Raw genomic sequence first — 23,769 nt, 5'->3', positions numbered from 1 at the left:
TGAGGAGCTGAGGGGCTTGTCCATTATGTTCAAGTATTTAACAAAATTTAGCTTCCTCAATCGAGCTAGCCAATTCTTTCTTCTTTTCTTTTTTAAAATTAATTTTAACTTTAAACTTGTTTTGAAGTTATTATTTTGTTGATTTTTTTACATCAGCTGTTTTTTCTCAGAATGCAAGTCTGTTTTTGTTGAATAAATTGCTTCTTCTGTGTCTACTGTGAGGATGTTGGATTTTTGAAAATACTAATGTGGTGAGCTACTGGTCTATAAAGAATTGTTTTTATTATCTTTACATTGTATATCTGTGTATGTCTCTGTGTGGGTATGCACGTTTGTAAGCGGGTGCCTGTGGAGGACAAAGGAGACATCGATTGGATCCCCTAGACCTGGAGCTGTGGGCAGTGGTGAGCCACTTGACAAGTGCTGGGAAGTGAACTCCAGCACTCTGCAGAAGCAGCAAATGCTCCTAATGCCTGAGCCGTCTCTCCAGACCATCGCTGAGCTTTAAATGTTAAACTAATATTGAGATCCTGGGATTGGTTGAGGAATGGCTGTGCTATATTTAACTTTTCACTAAAAAATTTAAACACATCAGTATATTCAGTTTTTTAAAATAGGCTTTCCCCCTGGAAACAGGAGCAATATTTTCCTTTCCCTATAAATGCATTTCTGGGCCCTCACTGATGCTCACCTCAGAGAAGGACTTGATAAACACACTCCCCTTTTAAAATTCTTGGAAAGGATTGATGTTATTTCATCTTTAAAAGTTGTGCAGAATTTGCTAAGGTGTCGTTCGACCCAAATTTTATTTGTGGGAACTTTGCTTGTGAATAGAATTCAGTTGATGTGGGTGACAGCAAATCCGCTGGTCACACCTCAGACACTGTGGTGTTTATATGAATGCTGAAGCCAATCTCATGATTGTAGCAGAAATTGATGCTATGACTCTTCTAAGTTGTAGATGAAAGACAAGGGAAGCCCAGTGATGGTCTGTTACATGCCAAGGAACGAAGAAGGCTTGACGCTTGTCTTTCCTTCTCTGGTTTCTGAGTCCTTTAACCAAAGACTGACTGCTTTATCCTATCAACCAGTGTAGGAAGCTTAGTTCTAATCCATTCATTTATCCATTCATACAAAAAATTGTTTTTATTTATGTGTGTGTGCCAGCAAAAGCCAGACAAGGCATCAGAACCCTTGAAGTTACAGGTGGTTGTGAGCTGCCAGACATGAATGCTGGAAACCAAATCCCAATTTAGTTCAGTAACAGCAAGTTCTAACCACTGAGAGATCTCTCTAGCTCCTCATCAAGTCATCCTTCTGTTTTTCCTCCTTCCTTTCTTAAGACAAGGCCCCACTATAGTTCTGGCTGGCCTAGAACTCACTTTGTAGATCACTTTGTAGCTGGCCTCAAACTTTTGGAGATCTATCCCAAAGTGCTGGGATTAAAGGCATAGGCCACTATACCCGGCTTCATCCTTTCCTCTTATTTAACAGGGACATTTACTATGAGGTTCTACCATGGCCTAGACTCTGTGTATACAACATGCTAGCTGAAGACTGAGTATACTCTCTGTCGGTCACTCTTCTGAAGAGGTCACTACTGCCTTCCCTCCTTCTCCCCTTATCTATCTATCTATCTATCTATCTATCTATCTATCATCTATCATCTATGTATGTATGTATGTATGTATGTATGTATGTATCTATCTATCTATCTATCTATCTATCTATCTATCTATCTATCTATCTATCATCTATCTTGTGCTGGGATTAAAGGCATGTGCCACCACCACCCGGCTCTATCTATCTATCTATCTATCTATCTATCTATCTATCATCTATCTCTTCACTTCATAATCCCCTTATCAATTAAATAAACTTTATTCCCTGAAAAGACTGAGTATAAAGGGTAAGTTACTGCAGATGAGTGTAAATGTCTGTTGAAGGAGCTGCGGGCTGCGTCCCGCCACCCGGCTAGCTTTACACCCGAAATAATTACACGGAAACTGTATTCTTTTAAACACTGCTTGGCCCATTAGCCTCTTACTGGCTAATTCTCATATCTTGATTAACCCATTTCTAATGATCTGTGTAGCACCACGAGGTGGTGGCTTACCGGGAAGGATCTTAACCTGAGTCCATCTTGGAGAGGAGAGTTATAGCGTCTGTGTCTCACTTCCTTTCTTCCCAGCATTCTGTTCTGTCTACTCCGCCTATCCAATTTTCTGTCCTATCAAAGGGTCAAGGCAGTTTCTTTATTAACCAATAAAAGTAACACATAGACAGATGACCCTCCTCCATCAAATGTCTCTAAGTGAGTTCAGTGAGAGATTTCTTTCTGCATAGAGACCATAGCTTACTCAGCATGGCAACAGCTCTGGACAATCTTTCTGCAAACAAGCCCCTTAGCATACCTTCCCACTCAAAATCACATGGTCTAATGCTGTCAAGTGTATAAGAGACTTGCTTCCTGATGCAATTCAGTTGGTGCTGCTTGAGACGTTCACGTGGGCAGGAGACAACTTTGACCCCAATCTCAGCCCCTATATGCCAGCTGCCCCACGAGGCATGCCAAAGACTCCCTCACGTGGACTTCTCAAGAAAATACTGAAATCAAATCCACATGACTTCATTAGCAACCAAAAAGACAGTGTCAACTCACCAATACTGTCCACCTTTTGGTTCCTCATCAACAGTCCCGAAGGATTTTATATGGCTTTGCAAATGTTCCAGCATTTACACATTAGCTATGAAAGATAGAGACACCGTGAAATCATCTTTATCCTTAAAAGATTTTCAATTATATTTTCCTTTTTTTTTTGTTTAAAAGCACTTTGTTTTTCTTCTCTGAATATATTTTTTTTTGGTTGGGTTAAAGGAGGCTAAAGTTGAAAATGTTCTTAGACTTATAAAGAATAGTTTTTTGTTTGTTTGTTTGTTTGTTTTGCCTTGAAGGTTTTTCCCAGTTTGAGAAATAATGTGTTGTGGCTCCAAATAAACAAATGTGTCACCATAACTGGAAGCCAAGAGGCTAAACACATAGAAACAGAAGCAACACAACCCTAACACTGCTGGGGTTTATGTCAGTGCTTGGTGGCAAACTGAAGCTCACATCTGCTGCAGCTGTCTAGACCCTACAGCAAGACAGGTTTGATAGGTCTGGCTAGGAAGCAAGACCGAGGAAGAGTCGGCATTGACTGGGAGCCAGTGACTGTAGGGATCGTCAGACATTAGGTTTAAAGTCTCAAAACCTACGCCCAAGTCAGAATAACTCATATATTATCAATGACCATCCGTACATTTTAAAGTAAGTAGTTTGATTGACAGCTGGCTGTTTGGCGGAGGCAGGATTCAGATCAGACCCCTAGTACTCATGGAGAATATATTGTTTTGGCCTCGCACTTCAGGACTTTTCTAAAGATAAAAAACATTTCTAAAGAACTCACTGAGAGAACAGGGAAGAGGAAGCTGAGACCCCGCAGGGAAGGGGCAGAGTGAGGAAGGCAGTGTGGCAGAGTTCTCTTTGCTATTAAGAACACAAACTTCTCACTGTGTTGAAGAGGATACTTCCCATTGTCTATGAAACAGTAAGGAGATGACAGAGGGAAACACTGTTTTCTTTGCAGTGCTCACATATTGTAGCCAACACCACAATGGATACTATTTCCAACTTGCAGGGCTGTGCGTCTCAGCTAAGACTCACTATTGTTACCAATACTCCAATGAACACTATCTCCAACTCACAGGGCCATGAGACAGCTTACCACTCCTTGGCTCATAAGCCTCTCGGCTAATCTGTCTGCAGTAAACTACACCCCATTTCTGTATGATGGGAGACTACTGATCCCACACAAAGGGGCTCTGAGCGTGTGGTGCAAACACTTTGCTCTGGGCCTACATCTGTCCTCTGACACCGGGGAATTATTTCAGGTGCTCCCCTCACAGAACCATCATAAGCTGGCTTTCATGGACTGAGACGGAGCCTAAGCAGGATAACCCAGTCCTCTCTCTCTGCTGATGAGTGTTTAGGGTCATCTGGGAAGAGGGGGCCTTAACTGAGAAGACACCCCCTTAGACTGCCTGGGGGCAAGCCTGTGAGGCATTTTCTTGATTAATGATTGGTGTGGGAGGGCCCAGGCCACTGTGGGTGGTGCTTCCCTTGGGCAGGAGATCCTGTGAGCTTAAGAGAACAGGCTGAGTGAGCCAGCCATGAGGAGCAGGCCAGTAAGCAGCTTTCTTCCATGGCCTCTACCTCAGTTTCTGAGTTCAGGTTCCTGCCAGTTTGAGTTCCAGTCCTGCCTTCCTTTAATGATGAACAGGGGTTGGAGGCATAAGCCAAGTACACTCTCTCCTCTTCAAGTTGCTTTTGGTTATGCCACTTTAGTATAGAAAGAGAAAAGTAAACTAAGGCATAAATATTTCTTCTCATTCATGTGCATCTGCGTGAGTGTGTGTTTGGGTTCTGTGGACAGCAGGAAATGGGATACGATTCCATGGAGCTAGAGTTATGGATGGATGTAAGCCACCTGTCGTGGGTACAGGGAATTGAACTCTGGTCCTCTGTAAGAGCTGCAAGGAGCTTTAACCACTGAACCATCTCTGAGCCTTTTACATGCTCTTCTTAAAGTTTATTCTTCTAAGTATTTCTTTTTAGCTGGTGTATTATGGTCTACATTTTTGTTGTTGTTGTTATTTTTTTCAGATGTCTCACTATGTAGCTCTGGGAGCTAGGGGAGCCTAGAATTCACCATGTAGACCAGGTTAACCTTGAACTCACAGACATCCACCCGCTCCTGCCTCCCAAGTCCTGGGATTAAAGGAATGCGCCACTGTGCTGGCTACACTTTCTTTACTACGTGTTTGCTGTTGGTATAAAAAGTCAATTGATGCACTGATCTCTGAAGAAGATACTTAACATATTCATCAGACTCTTACTTTGTTTAAATTACATCAGATCTTGGGGAACACTAAAGCGTTCGTAGTATTTATATTTTAACAATGTCCGTATTCTTTGAAAAGGTTTAAGAAATGAACAATAAAAGATATAATTTTAGTTCGTGGATTATATCAGTTATACACATATTTGAAACACTGATGAAATGTGTTGCCAAGCAACCAGGAGAAGGTATTTGGTAGGATGAGTTTGAAGACCACATCATGGAAATGTCCCCAACCTAGGGTTTGGTGTCCTCTTACTTCTTCTTGTCCACCAGATCTTCTCTGTGACTCAGGAAGCCCTTGTACGACTTCCTCACTTGTAAACGGTTCATATCACGTAAGTACCTTTTATTTGCAGCAACCGTTCTTAGGATCTGTAACAAAGTGAAGCAGACATACTCTACCAACATAAGGTTACAAGATTTTCTCTCTCCGTGTGTTTTGTATACTTAATACTCATTTTCAACTCGGAAAATGCTTTTAGGTTTTTAGCATCCAGGTGAGATGTGTATTGTCGAGGTAACCTCCCTAGCCATGATTCTGGCGAATAGGGGTTAATTATGTCTCACCATGTCGGAGTGAGTGGCCCTTCCATCCAGGCCAACTGGGCATTATTACAAGAACAAGTAATTGCCCTGCCTTTCATCAGTTGCCTCAATCATTAGAACACAAGATTATTAAACTAAGACCCTACCAATTTAACTGCTCAATGATGGAGTCTATTAGACCATCTGCTGCCTTATCAACAGCAGGCGCTGCAGGTCCAGGCAACTGTACACCCAACATGCAGCATCATACTGCTCCCAACTGGTCCATATACCGCTCTTAAATGATTGTTATTTAATTGCTGGGACTAACAAGCAACCCAACAATTGCTCCTCAGCTGTTAGTAAGACTTGCCAAAAATGAACTCTTTGGTTTAGAAAGAGCCACCTCACACTGCCAGGTTATTTCAAATCACGTTGTGCAGGCCAGAATCTGGGACAGGTTCCCCCCCTCCCCACACATGCCAGGAAGGCATGGTTCTTCAAAACACAGGACTGTGACCTCATTCTCTTATCTGCTCAAACTTTCTCAGCAGTGAAGGCTTGGTTATTCTGAGAAGATGAATAAGAGAAGAGAAATGTGAAATAGAGAGATACACGCCTTTATATTTATTCTCTCTAGTCCTTCCTTTCCACTTATTTTGTAATCTCTCCAAAATGCCATAAATAATTTTTAAAAAGCTTATCTTTGCTTGTGTGTGTGTGTGTGTGTGTCTGTCTGTCTGTCTGTGTACCTGCAGAGGCCAGGAGAGGGCTCTGGATCTCCTGGAACTGGAGTTACAGGTGGCTGTGAGTTGCCCAATGCGGATGCTGGGACCTGAATTCGGGTCACCTGCAAGAGGAGCTCCAACCTGCTGAGCCAGAGCGACTTTTGCATTGTCCACTGTCTGCCCAGCCTCTAACAGGTCTTTAACAAATGGTTTCTAATGAAATGAAGGTGTTTTGCCTCAGAGACGAATACAAATGCATATATGCAAATATAGTGAGTGGGATTGGTGAGGGAGGGTACACAGTATAGGAGACCCACACAGACTAGCCCAGCCCCAGAGCACAAGGTGGGGGCTTGAAGGCAAAACTGTGGGGAAGAACTGCTTCCTGGCTGGCCTCTCTGTGCTCTCTCAGCTACCCACACTTTCTTTTCTTGATTTTAAAAAAGATTTTTGAAGCTGGGTGGTGGTGACTCACATTTTTAATCCCAGCACTCAGAAGGCAGGAGCAGGTGAATGTCTGTGAGTCTGAGGCCAGCCTTGTCTACAGAGCGAGTTCTAGTGCAGCCAGGGCTACACAGAGAAACCCTGTCCTGAAAAACAAAACAAACAAACAAAAAAGGTTTTTGAATTTTTATGTATATGAATATTTTGCCTGCATGTCTGTACACGCACTTGGTACCTCTGGAGATCTGAAAAGAGTTGTCAGAGTCCCTGGAACTGGGGTTACAGTTGTTTGTGAGATGCCATGTGGGTGCTGGGAACCTAACCCAGGACCTCTGCAAGAGCAGAATGCAGCTCTTACCCACGGAGCCATCTCTCTATCCCCCTCAGCTACCTTTTATTGCGGACCAAGCCTACTACCTAGGGATGGTACTGCCCACAGAGGGCTGGGCTTTCCTCTATCAATTAATAATCAAGAAAATGCCCTCTCTCCGTCTCTGTAACATGCTCAGAGGTCTGTCTGATGGTGTGTCAAGTTGACAGCTGATGTTAACTATGACTCCTTAAGAGATTTCCCACCTAATGTAACTAATCAGATTGTTTAAGGATACAAAATTTATCTGGAACATTTGAAAAATAGTAGTGATATAATAGGAAGGAGATTCTTTGGAATTAGACAAACATATTAAATATGATTTTATTATATAAAACTCTGGGAATAAATGAAAATAAAAGTTTTGTGTTTTGGAGAGCTGGTTTGGTGTCTAAGAGCACTGGCTGCATTCTAGAGGACCCAGGTTTGATTCCAGCCCTCACATGGTAGCTCACAACTATCTGTAACTCCAGCTCCAGGGAACCTGATACCCACTACTGGCTTCAGGAGCATCAGTCACACAGATGGAGCACAGCTATACCTGTAGGCAAACATCCATATGCACAAAATAATAATTTAATAAAAAGTGTCTTGTCTTTCGCCTCTATAAGAACACTGATGACGAGGTGACTGTGAGAAGGTCATGTTATGCCCTGAAGACAGAGGTGACACTTTGGTGGATGTGGATAATGGAGGCAATTGTGGGAGGATGCGCTTCTACACTATAAAGATTTGTCACTCATATTGGTTTTGAATACAACACTGATTAACCAGTAACCAGGCAGGAAGTATAGGTGGGGCAACCAGACTGGGAGAATTCTGGAAAGAAGAAAGGCAGAGTTGCAGTCGTTATCCAGAAGCAAGATGAGAATGCCTTACTGAGGAAAGGTGCCAAGCCACATAGATAAGAATTATGGGTTAATTTAAGATGTAAGAGCTAGTTAATAATAAGCCTGAGCTAATAGGCCAAACAGCTTATAATTAATATAAGCCTCTGGGATGAACGGCTGCGGGACCAGGAGGAAACTTCAGTTTACGATTATGTTTACATCAGCTACGTTTAGCCTCTTTGGAGCTTAACATGATCCATGACCACTTCAACATATGAGCTTTATTAAAAACAGATAACCCCAAATTTCAGAAAAAGTTTCAGCTTGGACTGAAAACGTTCAGCTAGAACTAACCACTAGATCCGAGGGAGGTCATTTTCACTCCACCCTGATCTTAGGGATGTCTGGAGGAACAGTTTGAGAGGCAATGTGAGAAAATGATTGGTAAACACTAACATCTGGATCTACCCAGCGAGCACTGCCACTGTCAGCTAAGCCTCCTCACTGTGGCCAAGCACCAGGAATCACATCATGGACTGAACAGGCAAGTTTCTTTGGTGCCTACCCTGCAGCTCATACCCAGACAGTTCCCACCCGCACAGCTCCCACCCACACAATTTCCACCCAGACAGTTCCCACCCACACAGTTCCCACCCACACAGCTCCCACCTACAGAGCTCCAACCCACACAGTTCCCACCCACACAGTTCCCACCCAGACAGTTCCCACCAGACAGTTCCCACTCAGACAGTTCCCACCCACAGCAGGCATCAACTCTCAGGGAGTCTCTATAGCCCCAGTACTGTGTGGCTTTGTGTGTTTAATGACCTTCAGGACAGATTATGTAGATTTAGTAAGTCTCTGTAGGTATTAAGTGAATTTACATATACTCAGAGTGTTATACTCAAAACACTCATGCACATAAAATAAAAAGAAATAAATCTTTTTAAAAAATCAGGCTTTTCCTCATTGGCCCCTCACATTAGATTAGATTACTTTTGTTTAAGAAAGATAGAACTTCTTTCTCTTTTCCCAATATACAACATTTGGGACAGAAGTGTGTACTCTTCAGTATTCATTCAAATACTAGCAGGCATGCTCTTCTACCAATGGCCTGGTAAGAAATTAGCCAAATTACCCATTTTCCCACTATAAGCAGACAATTCTACAACCACAAACAAACAGTCCACATTGATGCTAACACCCCCCCCCCCGTCACGACTAAGTCTTAATAATGTCTTTCTGGAGGATTACTGAATTTTTAGTCATCAAATCAATAACTAAAATACTGCCCATTTTCACTTCTACACAGACCGTTGAATAAACTCTGTCTCCTTAATGCTTGCTTTACTAAATGCTACCACACTTTACCCACTTGTTCATTAGAAGACCTTAGATATTACTTAAAAATAACCATAATCATAATCATAATTTTCTGCAGAATACCTAGGCTAGCCATTTGCTGATTTGTAATTCAAAGCCCTGGGTTAGAGGACTTGTGTTGAAATGCATGACCAGGATGAAAACTCTTGTGTCTGACATTAAAAGTGGACACACCTGTGTTAGTGGCCCCAAGTTTGGTGAAGCTCCTCCGATTTGGTTAAACAATGACAGTTCCCAAAACTGAACTAACTGGCTTCCCAGAATGGGAAGAATTTGTTTTCTAGATTCTTGCCCTTTTGTCCTATTGGTCTGAGAGAAGGAGGCAGCGGGAGACTCTTAGCCATCTCCTGACTCTCTTTAGCCCACCGGGAAACTCTTAGCCATCTCCTGACTCTCTTTAGCCCACTGGGAGACTCTTAGCTTATCTCCTAACTCTCTTTAACCCACCACTGCCTTGTTTCCCCCATCAGGCCCAGCAAGAGTCAACCACTAGCCAAAAGAGGAAAAATTTTAGTCCCTTTTCATCTTCTCCTTTTCTGTCCACTGTCTACCTCGTCCTCTGTGTGGACCAGGACTCTGGTTCCTCATAACCAAGTCTTTTCTTGTAGATATTCTGAGCTGCCATTGCCCCTTTGCCTTTTCTTCTCACTGGCTTTGCATCCAGGGCATGTGGAAGTCTAGCCTTGGCTAGATACTCTATTTTAATCCAGAAAGTTTTCCAAGGCAAGGCAAAAGATGATGTATTATTTGGGATCAGAAATGTCACTATCAGGCTTAAGAAACACCTAGAATGTCAGGCACTGGGCTAAACTGTGTGCTCATTCCTCTTTTCCTCAATTTGTTTGTTAAAATCCTGACCCCAGGACTGCTGAATGTGACTGTATTTTGAGGCCTTCATGACTGTATTTGGGGCTTCAAGAGGTGGCTGGGTTCAAACGAAGTTAAACAGGTAGGCCCGAATCCAATGTGATTGGTGTGCTTGTAAGAAGGCCTTAGGCTGACACTGGAGATGATGTCTTCCTTGCAAGTCAAGAAGAAAGTCCCTCAGGAGACACCGACCTCACTGACACCACAGTCTTGGATCTCCAGGCTCCGGGGATAGATGGATAACAGTTATCTGTCCAACCTAGTTGGGCGCTTTATTTTGGCAGCCTTAGCAAAGTGACATGCCTTAGGGAATCTAAGGAAGAGATGCCCGGTCAGGGCAAATGGGAAGGTTAATGTGAAAAGCAAAGCTCTTTTCAAGTCCTGAGGTAGATGTCTGCCTGCTTGATGGGGTGTACGTAGACTTCAGTGAAGATGAGGAGCCTTTCTTTTTTGGCTCGACTTACTTTTAGGTGAAAGCTAGATTGGTTTCTGCTTTGTTCCCAAACAGCTTGCGTTAGCGACTGGCCACTGCCAAGCTTGGGCTGGGGAGGGAGGCCGGCTTTGTCAGTATGCACATGAAGCCCTTGGGGCAGACTGCTTACCAAACACCCTTGTGTCAGCAGCCTTTAACCCGATGTAGGAATTCAGCCTCATTTCTGGCCAGCAAATCAATTCATCCCTGAGAGAAGAAACCTTGGGGATAAAAATTCACACACCATCAGGAATTCAAAACCTCACCTCCTGCAAGCCTGCCTTCCAACAATCTGGAATAATGATAGACCGCAAGACAAAGAACATCTTAGCAGATGGTCAGCTCTGTCCCCAGCTGAACAGGCTGCAATGGACCTATCAAAACACATGTGAGTATGGGGCTTTCATCTTTATCCCAGAATCGAAGGCGCACCAACATGGAGAAAGACGTAAACCAGTCTTCTTCTCCCGCCAGTTCAAGGGCACGGCCAGCTTGTCAGTTCCATAAGCAACAGCATCCTGATTGCCTGAACACCTGTGCTTTCTCCAGTGATTTCCTAACTACCCCATAATACATAGCATGTCTAAGGACCTTCCTAGCCACCAAAATTATTTTCAGTACTCTCATGAAAAGAACCGAGTAGCAACCCCAAATAAATGCAAAGATGAAAAATTTTCCTTTTGTTTAACTTTACTATCTAGTCATTTAGTGAAAAAGAATAACAAAATACCAAAGTTTAAAAGAAAAGAGGGGGAAGACAATGTTAATACTGTCTAATTAAACACAGACATCACACTTAGGTAACTATGATGCTACAGCATCAATTTAACCTTGTAGTTTCTGGATTCATTTATATCTTTCTCTTTTTAAAAAAAACAAACTCATCTCTTAACTAAAAATCACAAAGGAAGAGTTGGAGAGATGGCTCAGTTGGCAAAATGCTGGCCATGCACACACGAAGACCAGAGTTTGATCCCCGGAACACATGTAAAAACTCCTGGCATATCAGTGTGTGCCTGGAACCCCAGCACTGGGGCGGCAGAGACAGTTGGATCTTTTGGTCTTTACTGGTCAGTCTGTCTAGCCTATTTTATGAGTTCCAGGCCAAGTGAGAGATCCCGTGTCAAAAAACAGCGTGGGCAGAGTATGGAAAAGGATACCTGAGCTCCCCCCACCCCACTCTTACACGCACATGTATACACACACACACACACACACACACACACACACACTGATTCCATTTGAACAACCTACAGAAGTAGGGAAACTGGTCTAACCTGCCAGGGGGTTGGGATTGTTATTCAGTATCCTTGGTAAGGCAAGAAGAGTGAGCAGGAATATTCTAGGAGGTTCTTTCTGGTAAGTTCTGTCTCCTATCAGGACACTGGCTGTACAAGCTTGTTCCTTGTGAGGAGTGAGCTCACATGCTGAACACTCACACTTTTCAGTAAATGTACTAATTCAGCACAAATATTTTTCTTTTAAAAAAATAACAAAAGAATGTTATACATGAAAAGAAGAAAGATGTATTTGAGCACAGGCAGGAAACAAAAGGAAAAACCCAGTGGTGGTTGATCTTGGTTGTCAATTTGACAGACCTGGAAGGTGGGACTTTTTGCTGAGGAACTGTCTCCATCCGATTGTCCTGAGGGGCCATTGATTGATGATTGATAGAGGAGGGCCCAGCCCACTGTGAGTGTTGCCATCCCCAGGCAGGTGAGCCTGAGCTGTAAGAGAAGTAAGCTGTAGAAGCTGTATGAGTCTGAGAGCAAGCCAGCCAGCACTCCACGGTCTTTGCTTCAGTTCCTGCCTCCAGGTTCCTGCTTGAGTTCCTACCCTGGCTTCTCTTCATGGTGGACTGTGATCTGTAAGATGGAATAAATCCTGACTTCCCCTTAGCTGCTTTTGATCGTGATGCTTATTACAGGACAGAAACAAAGCTAGAACAACCCTCCTTAGAGTTGAACATATAATCTGCTTTCTCCAACCTCCCCACAATACCCCAAAGCCACAAGGTCTTCTTTTAAAATTGTTTTTATTGAGCTCTCCTCCCTTCCTCCCTGGACTTCTTCCCTCTCCCATGATCCCTGTGCTCCCAATTTACTCAGGAGATCTTGTCTTTTTCTACTTCTTATGTAGATTAGATCCATGTATGTTTCTCTTAGGGTCTTCTTTTTTGTCTAGTTTCTCTGGGATTATGAATTGTAGGCTGGTCTTTCTTTGCTTTATGTCTAAAAGTCAGTTATGAATGAGTACATATTATATTTGTCTTTCTGGGTTTGGGTTACCTCACTCAATATGATGCTTTCTAGATCCGCCCATTTGTCTGCAAATTTCAAGATGTCATTATTTTTTCTGCTGTATAGTAAGTGCTCCATTGTGTAAATGTACCACATCTTCTTCATCCATTCTTCTGTCCAGGGGCATTTAGGTTGTTTCCAGGTTCTGGCTATGACAAACAATGCTGCTATGAACATAGTTGAGCATATGTCCTTGTGGCACTGTTGAACATCCTTTGGATATATACCCAAAAGTGGTATTACTGGGTCTTGAGGAAGGTTGTTTCCTAACTTTCTGAGAAATCACCACACTGATAATCAGAGGGACTGTACCAGCTTGCACTCCCATCAGCAATTCAGGAGTGTTCCCTTTACCCCACAACCTCTCCAGCATAAGTTGTCATCACTGTTTTTGATCTTGGCCATTCTTATAGGTGTAGGATGGAATCTCAGAGTTGTTTTGATTTGCATTTCTCTGATGGCTAAGGATGTTGAGCATTTTTTTAAGTGTCTTCCAGCCATTTTAGATTCCTCTGTTGAGGGTTCTCTGTTTAGGTCTGTTCCCCATTTGTTTATTGGGTCGTTTGTTCTTTTGATGACCAATTTCTTGAGTCCTTTGTATATTTTGGAGATCAGCCTTTTGTCCAATGTGGGGTTGGTGAAGATCTTTTCCCATTCTGTAGACTGCTGTTTTGTCTTGCTGACAGCGTCCTTTGCTTTACAGAAGCTTCTCAGTTTCAGAAGGTCCCATTTATTAATTGTTTCTCTCAGAGCCACAAGGTGTTTAGACTAGTTATTTCTATCTGGGGAAGTAAAATCAGCTTTATAAATGTGCTCAGTGACATTCTGAGCTCCAGACACATCTCTTGTATCTACAAACTAGGCTGATTCAAGAATAATCTTTTGTTGTTAAAACAAAAGCAAGATAGTAACCACTTTTTATGCTTCAGTATCTCCTGTCCTGGTCTCCTTTATCTTTCCTTCCAGATGCCACGCTTACTCTTCCAAACACCCAGGTAAATACAGAATTGTCTCACTTGCTCTTAAACTTAGTTGGTTCATCTTTACCATGCAGGCTGCCCTGAACTTTATCAGTGGTGCCCTTGAACGTCTGAGTTCCCTGGGGTCCTCTTCAACCTCAGCCTTGGCTGATTTTCCCCTGGATTTCCTGTGGATTGTGCTCTTTCCTGAAAGGAGGAGGGTTTAGAAATGAAGGGTTAGATAGGCGCTGGGGAGAGGAAAGAGAACGAGGAACAACAGGTAGGCGAACTCTGGTGAGTCACAGGCTTGTCACACTTTAACACAACAGTAACTGGCAAACATGACTTACTGGGGTTCCCAGGACCTAATGACAACAGAAACAGGTGACCTTGGTAAGTTTACTGGGGGTATTCCACCTCAGGCCCTGGGTTCAGCACCCAGTCTTTAGTTCTGTGTGGTTGGAACACTAAGCCAAGAGTGTGGCGGTTTCTGCTACTGTTTTGCAGAGGAACTGAGAGTCCACTGAGCCAAGACATAAAATACAACACAGACAAGAACAATACAGAAAACAAAAGGCAGCTCCATCACAGAAAGAGCTGGAAACCCAGACCATCTGAGGAGTTATCTATCCACTCCAGTCCTGGGCAGCCCATGCTCACATGGACCTGGTAACTGATCTGATCTCTTGAAGAATAATATATTTTAAAATGATTTATTTAATTTTTTGAGGTTATAACCATATCATTTCCCCCTTCTATTTCCTCTCTCCAAGTCCTCCCATATACCCTTCCTTGTTCTCTTTCAAATTCACAGTTCCTTTCTCACTGGTCATTGTTATTCACACACGCACACATGCATACACACATGCCCGCATGCACACACGGGCATACATGGCACGTACATACTCTTAACTACATAAATGCAACCTGCTCAGCGTGCCTTATGTTACTTGTATGCATGTTTTCAGGATGGACCGCTTGGTACAGGTAATTGGTTGGTGTGCTCTTCCCTGGGGAAGCCTTGCCCTCTGCTCTAAATGTTAGGTGCCTGTGGATCTCTGCGTGCGGCTGAGGTCGTGGTGTTCTCTCCGTTCACACTAGCATGTCTGCTGCTCTCATCCTTGGTCAGCTCTTGTTTTGGGAGTCATGTTAGACTTTATGGGTGTAGCTTCTGACATGCTTAGAAGACACAGTCTCTCAGCAAACTCCATGTTTCGCTAACTCTTATAATCTTTGTGACCCCTCTTCTGAAACATTCCCTGAGCCTTAGGTACAGAGGTAGTGTTACGGATGTATTCATTGGGACTGGGTGATCCTATTTCTTTCTTTTTTTTTAAATTACAATTTAAAAATTTTTACATACTAGCCCCAATTTTCCCTCCCGCCCCTTCTCCTGCCCTCAACTCCCCTATCCCACCCCCTATCCACTCCTTAGAAGAGGTAAGGCCTTCCTTGGGGACTCAGCAAAGTCTGGCATATCAAGTTGAGGTAGGACCAAGCCCCTCTCCCCTGTATCAAGGCTGAGTTAGGTATCCCACCATATGGAATGGGATCCAAAAAGCTGGTTCATGTACCCGGGATAAGTCCTGGTCCCACTGCCAGGGGCCCCCACAACTTTGTATTTGTTGCACTTCACTGAAGTTGTCTGAGAGACTCATACGGCCACCCGCAAGCGTCGATGAGGACAGCAATTGCACTTTACTGTCCTAAATCTGCAGCTCTGGGTGCCTGGCAGTGAGGTTAACAGGGAACACAATTCTCAAGGGTTTTATTTCTTCACAGCACCCCATATTTCTAACCACACCTTGGTTAGATAAACCCTCATCACCCACTCCCCCTCTTTTTTTTTTTTTTTTAATGTAGTGTCTCCAGGTTGGCCTGGAATTCGCAGAGATCTGCTTGCTTCTGCCTGCCGAGTGCTGGGATGGAAGGTGTGCGCCAACACCTGACTGGCAGATCCATACACTTTTAATTAGTCTTCAAGTTGAATCTGGGACCTGCACAACCCCAACTAAAACCAATAGAGATGATGCTGAAGAATTTTCCAAACAATTAGATGGTTGGTAGAGCTCCCTTATTTCTGGTTTTAGCTGGTTTCTGGGGACAGGTTTATTCCTCAATTTCTCTTGTACTGCTTACTTGCCAATGAGTTTGATTTCATCTTCCTTCTTTTCCTTCCTTTCTTTCAAAATAAGGTTTCACTATGTAGCCCAGGCCGGCTTCAAGCTTGTAGCAACCCTCCTGCCTCAGACTTCTGAGTGTTGTTTTGTTTTGCTTTACCACTAGGTGTCTTGCAGACATTTTGCAGTTCATATAATAGGAAAATAACACTAGTTATTTGACAGTTGCTTTTTTAAAAAATGGGTTTCGGTATTACAGCTAGCCTTAACCTTAGTACATAGTCAAGGATGACCTTGAACTGCTGATCCTCTGCTTCTGCTTCCCAAGTGCCAGGCTTTCAGGTGAGTACCAACCTGCGGAGTATATGGGGTTTAAACCCAGGGCTTCGTGAACAACAGGGCAAGCACTCCACCGACTGAGCCTCATCCTATTTCTGTGTTTTAAATAAGAGATGAACAGCTGTAGAGAGATCCAGTTCCCCAAAACAAACGAGGGGCAGTGGATTTATGTTACAGAGCGGGAGGTTGTGTTCATGTACAAAGAAAATCTTGTTGATAAAAAGTGATTGATATTCCCCTAGACAGCTGCTGTGAAGACTTTCAATCTCCCCGACCCAACAGGAGTTAGAATAAGGTCAGTCTTTCAGAGAGACTGGGGAGACTTCATTCAAAAGGCCAGTCCTGGGAAAGTTTGTTGCAGGGCAGATCTACTATAAATGCGAACAAATAAAAGTTATCTTTTCAGCTACACTCTGGTGTGAACTAGGAAAATGTTAGTTCCGGAAAAGTTGCGCCAGTGAGACCCTTAGTGGTTCAACACAGTCCTTTACCCGACTTAAATCTGGAAAGTAAAATATCAAACAAGCATCTTCATGAACCAAGACATCCATGGGAACATCTCTGAGACTACAGCATGAACTTGGTGTCTGGGTGACCAGATACTAGTCAGACACACTAGAATGAAGCTCTAGTCATGTGCTTCCTGTCATAGCACTTTCTGACCTTCCATGAACAAGAGGAAGAGTGATGTAGACAGTGGGCAGTTATGGCCCCCCTGTAATTGCTATCATTACCAGAGAATACATTTTTCCCCCAAATTCATTTGGCTCTGAGGCAGCAGTACTGTTGGGATCTATGTTGAGGTTCTTTTGTTAGCTAATGAAAGTTGGTTCTTGGCACTCTAGAGTACACACACAAGTGATTTTCCTCATCTGGAAGCATGAAGAACCTCAATGCTTATTCAAGACCAGCAATGCCTACAGGTACCAATCTTCTCACCAAGAAATCCAAAGATGAAACTAATTTTAGCCTCCATCCTAGCTCTGGACTACTAGAACATGCAAATGAAGAAAGAACCGTTAGGGTTCTTGGGACAGAATTCAAGGAGATAGAGCTTTGACCACTGCTATAGCAGCCTTTGACCTAGAAGCAAAAGCAAAGAACACACACACACAATAAAATGTTTGTTAGTGTTATATTAGAATGAATCACATAACCAGCAGCATAGTGAGTGACACCTACAACAGGCCCACCATTGTGCTTTCAGTCCATACTTAATGCTTTGTGCAAAACTGCCACGAATGTGGCGTGCTCATGCCGCGATCCCATCAGGCAATGGGTGTGGCGTGCTCACGCTGTGTTCCCATCAGCTCCAGTATGTTCCTCTTTGACAAAATGCCTCATTACTTTTTGCCTCTAATTTTTGTGAAGAAAATAGAATTTTGAATACACAAAAACTAAGAACACAAGTAAAAGGATTCAGGTTTAGTAGGCATGCAGTCCACGCTACAGGACTAACAGTGTTGAAATTCCTTCTTCCATCCCCTCACCAACGACAGTGCAAGAGGATGGAGAAGGGACTTATGGGGACCACTCCACTCTGGGAACTTCATGTGGCTTATCTTCCTAGTACCTAATGATTTTTCCCTAATTTTTTGAGGGTAGTAGTTTCACTGTAAGGATTTTACTCAGTGAATCATTTGGTTATGGCTCTAAAATCAGTCCACAAGCTATGTTTCTTCTTTGTTATCAATCATTCCATAAGTATTTGTTGATACCTAAAGAGACTAGTTACAGGTACTTAACACATATCTATAAGCAAAACTAAAACTCTGGCCCATATGAAGCTTGCATCCTATGATGGGATGAATGCAATAAGCAACGGTCACGACAGACCAGAGAGTGACAGAGTACATTGGAAGGAGGCTAGCAGTGCGGTAAAAATGAACAGGGTAAAAATCACAAGTAGGAAGTTGAGAGAGACGTGGGTGCTATCACCATGAGAGACTCAGGCCATCCTAAGCAAATGGACGGCTAACTACTCACTCAGTCAACTTGCTTTCTGACTTGCGTGCTGCAGTTACTGAGGCTTTTTGCATGTCCTGGCAGGTATCTTACTCTTCAGTCACACAGAACAGCCGTCCTGACAAGATTCAAGGGACAGGGTTGAGGTATCCAGTTGGATGATTGATTTCCAGAAAGGAATGGTCAGCCTTTGACCGCCTGGGAGAGGAAGCATGCTCCCAAGAGATGACAACTCGGTCCAACCTCCCACCTACAGAAGGAGACGCTCTTGGGACACAACAGGATGTGTTTCCTGGGCTATCATTGTGTCACCCATCATCTCTCATCCCCAACCACAATCTATCACACCCTCACACCCGCCATCCTCAAATCCATAATCCGTGTCTCCTACTAGCTGACCCAGGGACAATGAGGGAAGTCCCTTGGAACAAGGCACAGGGGACAGAGTGACCATTGAATATACGGAGTTGTTTTTTCTTCCTTTAGAAACTGTCATATGGCGAGATGCTCGTGGGTTTCAATGCTGTCACCTATTCAGTCAGTCCAGATGAACCAGAATCACCATTTCAGTTATATCATAGCTCCAGGCAAGAACATGTCAGTCTCTTTATTCCCAGCTTCCAACAAGCTGCTTAGGCAGATGCTAAATGTGGTCCTCCCTGCCACGGTGGGGAGAGTGGCCTTTGTGTGGGTTAATTGAGCCCCCACTCCATTTAATAGGCTGTTGAAGTCTTATTGAAACAGAGCTAGTGCTGCAGGTTAAATACATTGCAGCGCTCTTGTTAATCCGCTCATTAACAGGGCTGGAAAGCTTCTTGGGAGCTGTGAGCTTGCATATATTAACAGGGAGATCTCCACCCGAGAGCTATCAATAAAACGACAAAGCAAGTTTGCAAATAGTGAACTAACGGCAATGCCAGGCTAGATGTCTTAAAAAAATAAACAGATTAATAACTGGTAAATCTCATATTCACACTCGAGAACGAACAAGGGTATGTTAGGAAGAGATGTCTGTCAACGGAGCAGACTTAAGACAGAACCCAGACGGTTACTACCTTACTGGAGAGAGTCAAGGCTAGACTTGAACTAGGAGATGATGTGAGTGAGCTGAGGTTGGCCCATGTTTGAACCCAAGACAGCACAGTGAGCTGCTTTTTATGAGGGGGTCAAAAATAAAAGTCCCCTCTAGGTGGGACAGATAAAGGAATGTCTGGGAGTAGTATTGATGTAATCATGTGACATCAAAGGGGTCTCCTGAGCAGAGAATGTCCAGTGCCACCGGGGGAAGGGCACAAGGGACCTGTCAAAAGGGGGAGGGCTATCAATGTGCTCACACGAAGACAGCCCATTATCTGCTTGTGTGACATATAAGAACCCTGACAGAGGAAGTGGCAGGAGGGATCACAGATGAGTCCAACAAGGTTTCCTGGCATGGCCCAAAGACAGGAGCTGCTATCAGCTGTCCTGACTCATAGCCACACATTCGATGCTCAGCTGAAACACATGCTCTGTGGTACCAGAAGCAAAACAGGGCCCTTGTGGCTTTTGAGTTTATTGGGTTATGGTGTGGCTACATTTTACCAGGGAAAAGACTTCCTGCATGCCAACTGGTCAAGCCAGAGGAGTTTCTATCCTCTCCTAAAGTTGAAAAATAACTAACAGGGGACAGGCTTATGGCTCAGTTGGTCCTGCATTTCCCTAGCATACGTGCGGCCCTGGGTTTGGTCCCCAGCAGAGCATATAACAATGTGACAACACACACCTGTATCCCAGCGACTGGGGAGGCAGAAGCAAGAGGATCAGATGCTCAAGGTCATCCTGAATTGCTTAGTGAACTGGGGGTCAACGCGGGCTATGTCACAGGTCAAAATAAACAGCTCCTACTTTGTTCTAGAAGTCACTAGAAACCATATTCTTCCATGTAAGTTTTCATCTTTATATGAAATCTTTGCTGATACTAGGTAATAAATTTTAAGTATTTCCCATGATAATTTTACAGGCAAACTTCAGTAGGGCTGAGTCATGGTTTGGGTTTTCTTGAAGGTTCCTTGCAAGAAGCCTTCACCTAGAAAGGGATTGACAGAGGCTTTTAAATTCAGTGGAGTGATATATACAAGTAATATTAAATGCATCCCCTTGTGAGTTAGAATTAGTACTTAAGGAAGCCCTTGATGGTGCTGGAAACAGAACCCAGAGCCTCACCCAGACTATGCAAAAGCAGTTATACCAACTGCACCCCAGCCCTAAGAAGTCTTTTAGCATAAGAATAACTGTTGGGCAAAGGTGACTCACTGAAGCACGATTAATAAAATCTCAGGATCAGAAATTGGGGTTCAACCTGAAGATCTGAAAAGCAAAACAGCCAGCCACTGACTCTTCCCTCGACCTCAGTCTGAAATGGCAATCCTGCCTCCAGGAATCTCAGGACTGTGTGAGAACTCGCCTCATTTTATAATCCTCTCTAGTGCTGGGATTAAAGGCATGCACCACCGTCATTAAAGGCTTGTACTGTCCAGTTTCTATGGCAACTAATGTGGCTATTGGTAGTAAAGATGTGTATCATTATGGCTACTGAGATTACAGGTGTGTGTTACCATAACCTGGTCTGCAAGGCTGACCTGTGGGACTGGTTTGCTCTCAGATCTTCAGGCAGTCTTTATTTATTAAAATACAATTGAAATGCCACTAAGGCTCATGGTGGCTCACACCTTTAATCCTGGCAGAGGATGGGATCAGGGGGATGGAATGTCTGTGAGTTCGAGGCCAGCCTGGTCTATATAGTGACTTCTAGGACAGTCAGATCTACATAGTGAAACTGTCTTAAAATACCATAAACGAACAAATACAGTGAGCATAACTACTGAATTTGTCATTGGCTATTGCAGAATTGCCACGTTAGATTTTCTTTAAGTCAATACCTGTGGGAGGTAAATTGATAAAAAGGAGTAGGCAAGACCACACAGCTAGATGAAGGCAGAGTGGGTTTGGAAGGAAGTAAAGTGTGGCTCAGAGAGCAGACACATCACCGTCACCTGGGAACTGATGAAGAATGCCGAGTCTCGGGTCTACCCGGATGCACTGCCTCAGAACCTGCACAGAGCTCGTTAGAGTCTGGGAAACTCTCCTCATAGACCACACCGCAAAGAGAGAACTTTGTTAGACAAGAAAGTTAGTACGTCAGAGAAATATCTTCATTCTCCCTTGTCATGGGACGGTGCTGATGTGGAGTCGATCTAAACGCCCATCTGCTGCTGGGCCGGTAAGGAAAATGTAACATACAAGAGAATACTATGTGTCTACCCCGAAAGGAGCTCCTCTCATTGTGACAGTGGGGGTGGACTTGGGGACATTATGCTAGGTGACAAAAGGGTGGCACAGGAGACAAATGACTTTACTCCTGTGAGAGGCTGCGAAAGTCCATCTCTGGGTCACATTTCCCCCAACTGGGTGGAACTACCCAACACACATGACTGAATGAATCATAACTCAATATAGATGAGTTTTACAAAGCAAAACCTAAAGACAGGTCTTTTAAAAAAAGTACAGTCTTACCAAATATTGTAGATATATTCTCATTAACCCATAGTATAACCATATGAGGGCATTATAGAAAAAAAATCAACAATAAGTATATTTTTAGCATACATTTTGTCTCTTTCTTTTCTCTGTGTGTGTGTTCACACATGTGTTACATACATTCTTATGGTTCATAATCCATGCTTATTTCAGTATTTGAAGTAATAACAGAGCCCCCCCCCCCCCCCCCCCCCCGCCGCACACACACCAGGCTACTTGAAGTCCACAACACTGAAGAGTTGCTTTCCTGGCCTCTCTACATATTTCTTGATTTAGCTTAGGCAGTCTTCAAGGTTGCACTAAAGACTTGACCACTCTAAAATGTGCACCATTTCCAACCTAGTGCCCCATGTAAAAATTTCACCACTCGGCTCAAGTTCCGGTCCGCTAAGGTATACATGTCTGACTTCTCTTTACAAAAGCTGGGGTTCATTCTGGTCTCTAGTCATACCCCCAGATTTGCAGAGTGCTAGTTGTACCAGTATCTGTAAAAGAAACAAACAAACAAACAAACGCCTGTTGAATGGAAGCCGGAAGCCGAAAACTGACTTGTCTTTTCCTCTTCCCCAGCTCCTCAGTTCGACCTGTCAGGGAGTTTCCTTGGAGAAGCACCTTGTCATCTCACAACTCTCTAAGATAACCGTGGAATGGAAGAGGGAAATTCTGACTGAAGAATTCCCCAGTATTGTGTTGCCCCGGTTGAAACTGATCACATTTATCAAACACTACAGAAGTGCTAATGTTATGCATTGTTAGCTACAGTTAATGCAATCAAGGGAACACCTTTGTGTGTGTGTGTGTGGGGGGCATGTGTGCGAGAATGGGAGAGCAGGAGATGTTACAGTGGAGGTTAGTGTGGACTTCTGTCCCTTTAGGGAAAGACATGAGGACACTGGTGTCACCTGGGATGCTAAGAGTTCCTGACAAAGCCTTTTTCAATAGTCAATGAAAATGTGTGTGTGTGTGTGTATGTGTGTGTGAAAGAGGAGGAAGAGGGAGAGAAAAAGAGAGACAAATAGTTTTTAAAGTGGAAAGCAAAACCAAACAATACACCAAGGCCACAGGCTGCCATGATGGCGGGATTTCTCTTTGCTCTACCGTGTGCTCACAGAAGCCTAACTCTGAAACACTTACTTTTTTACCTTCTGAAGCAAAATCCAAGCAGCACATATGGGCCAGAGTAGTTCAAAAAAGAGTGTGGGAAGAAGATGGAAAAAGATGAAAAAAGAAGGCAAAGTAAAGGACAAGGAGGAGGAGGGAGGTGGAGGAAGGGGGAGGAGAATAAATAAGATCCTAACATTTATGCAAACCTAAGAAAGCAAGCGCTGTTGGCACCTCTTACTGTGGGTGATTAAGGGAAGTAGTGAATGCAATTGACACAAGATTATTGTAGTAGTTGTGGGTTTTCAGCTTCCCAGAAAACCACTCCATCCTCTCTCTCTCTCTCTCTCTCTCTCTCTCTCTCTCTCTCTCTCACACACACACACACACACACACACACAAACACATACACACATACCTGCAAGATAATATAAACTATGAATATAGAACAAACCAAATTTAAGCAACACCATGAAAAAAATTAAAATAATGTATAAAAGACCAAGCACTGTGGTACCGTGCTAGTTAGTTTTGTGCCCATTGTCTGGGTTAAGAGCATTGATTTTGTTCCCAAGGTAACATTTCTACCTTGGGTTCAGTGTGTGTTTCCAGCATCTGAATCATTGGGCCGAGTGTGGAAGATTCGGTCTCATCCTGTGTGATCGGGTACCATCCAGTCAGCGAGGGCTGCCTGGAACAAAAAAGCTAATTTTCTCTGTCTCTGATGGATTAGGATGCCCTGCCCATCTGCTCTTGAACTCTGGGACTTTTGCCAGCACAGCTACAGATCCTCAGGTCTTTGAGCAGAGAGCCACACCATTGGATTCCCTGGATTTGAGGTCTTCCCAAC

The sequence above is a fragment of the Chionomys nivalis genome, chromosome 4 (assembly GCF_950005125.1).
Source record: "Chionomys nivalis chromosome 4, mChiNiv1.1, whole genome shotgun sequence".
Taxonomy (NCBI): Eukaryota; Metazoa; Chordata; class Mammalia; order Rodentia; family Cricetidae; genus Chionomys; species Chionomys nivalis.
This window is presented reverse-complemented; position numbering follows the sequence as displayed.